Raw genomic sequence first — 6,854 nt, 5'->3', positions numbered from 1 at the left:
ATAAATATTTATTATGACAGGACTGTAGTCCACTTTTGGACATGGTTACATTTATAATGAGTGCCTCATGATCTCGCTCATCAATGTAATTATTGAACTTGATTAATTACTTAAACATACAAGCATACATTATATACCCTTTCTTTTAAAGTATCACCCTACATTTTTTGGAGGACTGAGTCTAAGGGGGAGGGTCTTTGAATATAAAGCCAATGAAGAAGAGGTGCAGTCATTGGCATGGTAAATCGAACTATATTATTTTAAGTGTGTTTTGTTCTTGGTGTTTGTTCAACAATATCCATAGTGGAGTTTAAGATAGTTTCCATGACCATGACTTTACATCTTACCTAGGAGAGCAAGATGTAACGGGTTATTGTGATTGATGAGTTTACTGCTGGTCATGGAGTGTCAACCTGGAGTATGTCCCAATGGACTATGTTATTTCTGCAGCATGGTTACTAACAGCAGTGTAAAGTGTCGGATAGTACAGTGGTTTGTAGCCTTGACCTTAAAGAGACACGTGGTATGTTCTGATTGCAAACAATTGAACTGAAAATTCCATGTTAAAGAGTATTTGTTGAAATAAATGATATTTCCTGATCAAACAAAGCAAATTAAATGTCACATTTTTATGTCTAGACTCCAAAACAACATTATGCCTAATTTCAACAATGTCAACAATGTTACAAACATTAACACAAAGGGAATCAACGATGGAATCTGAGCTCACTGTTTCACAGCTTAAAATAAATAGTGTCTGCCTTCTGATTCTGTTTAGATATGGGTTTTTAGAAATGGAAACTCATTACTACATCATTAATATTCATAAGTAATGTGTATCTGGAATTGTGGAGGCGGGCCTTGCTGTCTCAAGTGGCTGGATATGCTTTGAGATTAACTTTCAGTACGAACCTTGGGGGATATTTCTGAAAGTAGGGACCTTATCATGAACAAGCCCAGACTTGTAGTTAGGTCAGGTGGATCGAGAAACGTTCCCATCTTATCAACAGCAAGGACTTGGTTAACTCTAGTTATGTATTACTTAGCCTCTGCCTGTCCATCTAGTCAAGGACACACACACCACTGTATCAGTAGGTGACTCTATTAGTAAGAAAAGTCATTGGGATGAGTAATCCCTCTCTGGGGTTTGTGTAGCTGTTGGGACAATAGTTAACATGCTGACTCGCATACCTGATTCAGACTAGCGCCGACCCAAACTGTACCGCGCTGGCCTGTTATTGTCCTTTCATATTGTCCTGCATGCTTCCGGGAACTATGGTTGTAATTATAAACCATGCATCCGATTCTTCCTCAGAAGTGCAGTAGTAGGATGCTGAAACATAGTAATGTCCATACTTTCAGGTTTCACCATAAATAATGTTGAAGATGCTGTCCATCAATCTATTTTACTGTAGCTGTTTAACCTCTATATACAGTGCATTCGGAAAGTATTCAGACCCCTTGACTTTTTCCAAAATTATTTACATTACAGCCCTATTCTTAAATGGATACAATACATTTTCCCCTTATCAGACTACACACAATACCCCATAATGACAAAGTGAAAACAGGTTTTTTGTCACGTCCTGACCTTAGTTCCTTTTTTATGTCTCTATTTTGGTTTGGTCAGGGCGTGAGTTGGGGTGGGCATTCTATGTGTTTTTTCTATGTTTTGTATTTCTATGTGTTTGGCCTGGTATGGTTCCCAATCAGAGGCAGCTGTCTATCGTTGTCTCTGATTGAGAACCATACTTAGGTTGCCTTTTCCCACCTGTCCTTTCAGGACTGTTTCGATTTTTGTTGTTTCACTTTTGTTCTTTTGTATTTAGTGTTCAGTTATAATACATTTTACATGGACACGTACCACCCTGCATTTTGGTCCGATCTTTCCTGTTCTTCAGATGAAGAAGATCGTTACATTTTTAGAAATGTTTGCAGATTTATTAAAAATAAAAAACAGAAATACCTTATTTACATAAGTATTCAGACCCTTTGCTATGAGAATGAGCTCAGGTGCATCCTGTTTCCATTGATCATCCTTGTGATGTTTCTACAACTTGATTGGAGTCTACCTGTGGTAAATTCAATTGATTGGACATGATTTGGAAAGGCACACACCTGTCCAACAGTTGACAGTGCATGTCAGAGCAAAAACCAAGCCATGAGGTCGAAAAAATTGTCCGTTGAGCTCCGAGACAGGATTGTGTTGAGGCACAGATCTGGGGAAGGGTACCAAAACATTTCTGCAGCATTGAAGGTCCCAAAGAACACAGTGGCCTCCTTCATTCTTAAATGGAAGAAGTTTGGAACCACCAAGACTCTTCCTAGAGCCTGCCGCCCGGCCAAACTGAGCAATCGTGGGAGAAGGGCCTTGGTCAGGGAGGTGACCAAGAACCCGATGGTCACTCTGACAGAGCTCCAGAGTTCCTCTTTGGAGATGGGAGAACCATCCAGAAGGACAACCATCTCTGCAGCACTCCACCAATCAGGCCTTTATGGTAGAGTGGCCATTGAAATTTGGTAGAGTGGCCATAAAAGAAGCCACTCCTCAGTAAAAGGCACATGACAGCCCGCTTGGAGTTTGCCAAAAGGCACCTAACGGACTCTGACCATGATAAACAAGATTCTCTGGTCTGATGAAACCAAGATTGAACTCTTTGGCCTGAATGCCAAGCGTCACATCTCAAGGAAATCTGGCACCCTCCCTACGATGAAGCATGGTGGCAGCATCATGCTGTGGGGATGTTTTTCAGCGGCAGGGACTGGGAGACTAGTCAGGATCGAGGTAAAGATGAACGGAGCAAAGTACAGAGAGAGATCTTGATGAAAACCTGCTCCAGAGCACTCAGGACCTCAGACTGGGGTGAAGGTTCACCTTCCAACAGGACAACAACCCTAAGCACACAGCCAAGACAACACAGGAGTGGCTTCGGGACAAGTTTCTGAATGTCCTTGAGTGGCCCAGCCAGAGCCCGGACTTGAACCCGATCGAACATCTCTGGAGAGACTTGAAAACCCCCCCCCATCCAACCTGACAGAGCTTGAGAGGATCTGCAGAGAAGAATGGGAGAACCTCCCCAAATACAGGTGTGCCACGCTTGTAGCGTCATACCCAAGACTCGAGGCTGTAATCTTTGCCAAAGGTGCTTCATCAAAGTACTGAGAAAAGTGTCTGAATAGTTATGTAAATGTATTATTTCAGTTGTTGTTTTTTTATACATGTGCAAAAAAATCGAAAATCCTGTTTTTGATTTGTCATTATGTGGTATTGTGTGTAGATTGATAAGGAAATAAACCAATTGAATCCATTTTATAATAAGGCTGTAAACATAACAAAATGTGGAAAAAGTCAAGGGATCTGAATACTTTCCGATTGTACTTTACACCTGATGAGATTTAGGATGAGGTTTTAGATACGCTTGTATCCTTTAGTCACAGTAATTAATTGGTACTTGGCTGGAACGTCACACATTAGGCAACATGTATTAGCATGATATGGCAGAGGCACAAAGGTAAACTCCCCCCTTTAGAAACACAACTTTGATATTGTCCTTCTGTGGTAGACAGTTCAGAAGTCTGTGACACTGCCATCTATACTGAACAAAAATATAAACGCAACATGCAACAATTTCATTGATTTTAGGAAATCATCATTTTATTCGGCCCTAATCTGTGGATTTTATGTGACTGGGAATAGAGGTATGCATCTGTTGTTCACAGATACCTTAAAAAGAAATGTGTCTCACAATGAGCCTCAGGATCTCGATACAGTACTTTTGTTTATTCAAATTGCCATCGATAAAATGCAATTGTGTTCGTTGTCCGTAGCTTATGCCTGCCCATACCATAACCCCACCGCCACCACTCTGTTCACAACGTTGACATCAGTAAACCGCTCACCCACACAACGCCATACACTTAGTCTGCGGTTGTGAGGACGTACTGCCAAAATCTCTAAAATGACGTTGGAAGCGGCATATGGTAGAGAAATTAAAATGCAATTCTCTGGCAGCAGCTCTGGTGGACATTCCTGCAGTCAGCATGACAATTGCACGCTCCCTCAAAACTTGAGACATCTGTGGCATTGTGTTGTGTGACAAACCTGCTCATTTTAGAGTGGCTTTTTATTGTCCCCAGCACAAGGTGCACCTGTTTAATGATCGTGCTGTTTATTCAGCTTCTTGATATGCCACAACTGTCAGGTGGATGGATTATCTTGGCGAATGAGAAATGCTCACTAACAGGGATGTAAAGAAATTTGTGCACAACATTTGAGAGAAATACGTTTTTTTGTGCATATGGAACATATCTGGGATCTTTTATTTAAGCTCATGAAACATGGGACCAACACTTTACATGTTGCGCTTATATTCTTTGATCAGTATATGTTGTACTCTCTGTTACATGATGTAACCGGTCCCCAGCTACCTGTTGTTTGTGATTTTGTTTGAGATTTCCTTTAGCGTCTCCTTATTTGATTCAAGTGTGAATTATCTCAAAGTGCTGTGATAGTAGATCTTTAGATGGTTGGACACTCCAGGTTTACAACACCTAGGAGAAACACAAACAGGAGAACACCTCCTTTAACAGGCCATTAAACAAGTGATTTGTGTCTGTTTGACTGGGATGGGTAACGTGTGTGTGTGTGTGTGTGTGTGTGTGTGTGTGTGTGTGTGTGTGTGTGTGTGTGTGTGTGTGTGTACTACTGTATCCCGATCACTCACTACTGTTTGAATAGAATGGCCTTAGGGTTTCCAATTTTCATGCTCTCTCTTTCATTCAATAAAGGAGGGAAAAAATGGTGCTTTTAAATGTAACACTCTAAAATGCATTTTGCGGTTCAAATGGAATTATTTATGACAATGTAATTTATGAAATGTGGATGACTTCATGCTGCGTTGAATCTCTTCAATTCAAATCACAAGAATTTCAGGGTTCTAAGTGGGTGGTAGATACTTCAATTTAAGAGCTGGCTTATCAGTTGCTATGCTGGCTTATCAGTTGCTATGCTGGTTTATCAGTTGCTATGCTGGTTTATCAGTTGCTATGCCAGTGAGTTCATGTCTACCTATTGCTTGTATTGACTTCTCAAATTCCTAGGGAGAATTTCTCCCATGTTTGCTGGGTTTTGTGGAGATTACATGGATTTGCCAAGGCCTTCAGGGCTCTCATTGTACAGTAATGTGATTATTTTCTAGTCTCTCAGCCTGTACCAGCTACACTATTGCCTAACACCTTCCATTGAATAAGGGAGCAATCTCCACAGTCATGATGCAATAGATTCTTTATTTTGCATGGAAAATACAAATATGGAATTGATAATGAATGTACACGACAATACACAGTTAAGTACATGTAGGCTGTTGGTTTCCTGCCTTATCGTTGTTCCACAATATGCCATAAACGCATCATATCAAACTTATCCCAATGTTTTCTTAAACCCATAAACCATATTTGACCTAATATTGCAGTCCCCTGTGTAACAGTATAACTTTAGACTGTCCCCTCGCCCCGACACGGGCGCGAACCAGGGACCCTCTGCACACATCAACAACAGTCACCCACGAAGCGTCGTTACCCATCGCTCCACAAAAGCCGCAGCTCTTGCAGAGCAAGGGGAAACCCTACTTCAAGTCTCAGAGCAAGTGACGTAACCGATTGAAACGCTATTAGCGCGTACCCGCTAACTAGCTAGCCATTTCACATCCGTTACACCTGCATGTCTCCATGCAGATATAATCCTATCGGGGTATCATACTCCAAACCTACAACCTAATTTTGACCAAAATGAACAGGAGAGATTACTGCTTCCAAGGTTTCCTGTTTCCAAGCTATACGGAGGGTGCGCTAGACAAAACAATCAGCAGAGACCTGAGGACACCATCCAACCTGGAACTGAGTGAGTAGTGTTTGGTCTGATGCTATTTTGAAAGCCAAGAAAATATATATATTTTTTAAAAGGACATTACAATTATATATGTTACTTTATGGGGACTGAATGCTGAGTTAAGGCTGCCAGGCTTGCAAGGACAGACCAGATACAACTTCAATTAGCACTAAGGTGTGAAGTAAAGAGTGTTGAGGCCTTTGGACCCAACAAGTGGCAGGAGTCTTTGAAGCGTCCTCTGAAGCCCCCACCTGATGTTCAAAGACCATTCACTGGCATTTTCTACAAGAAATCTGCACTGTTGGTGCGAGTGACTGAGATTACAATGGCTAGCCCCAAGGCATTACATATTTACATTTTTTCTTGTGCATTTTGCTATTTTGCTATTTGCCTCATGACTCCTGCATACTTTGTTTACTCAAACTTTCTTTACCCAACCGTGGGACAGACTGTTTGTTCCCACACTCGGGACTCTGACTCTCTATTTGTTACATAGACTTTTGGCCTCCCATCCTATTCTAACCACCTCTCGCCGGCTTTGTATTCATGTTACCTGATGAAATTGCCGTACAATATGATCTTGTTGCCATCTGATGCACATTCAGATGTCATAACTCAGCACTGCAGAGCTCTCCCTGTCCCATGCCGTGCCTTGATTGTATTACTGTTGATGATATCTGGAAATGTGCATGTACACCCTGGCCCATTTACTGTTGTAGCCCCAATTATGACTTGTGCTCTGATATCTGCTTCACTGATTTCTGCTCTCATAAAAGCCTGGGTTTTCTGCACGTTAACAGTAGAAGCTTATTCGTTAACAGTAGAAGCTTATTACCTAAAATGGATCAATTGAAAGTGTGGTTTCACAGCTTCAATCCAGGTGTGTTGGTCATTACTGAGACGTGGTTAAGGAAGAGTTGTTTGAATACTGATGTTAACCTTTCTGGTTATAACCTTTTTTGGCAAG

Source organism: Salvelinus sp. IW2-2015, linkage group LG4q.1:29 (assembly GCF_002910315.2).
Source record: "Salvelinus sp. IW2-2015 linkage group LG4q.1:29, ASM291031v2, whole genome shotgun sequence".
Lineage (NCBI taxonomy): Eukaryota > Metazoa > Chordata > Actinopteri > Salmoniformes > Salmonidae > Salvelinus > Salvelinus sp. IW2-2015.
This window is presented reverse-complemented; position numbering follows the sequence as displayed.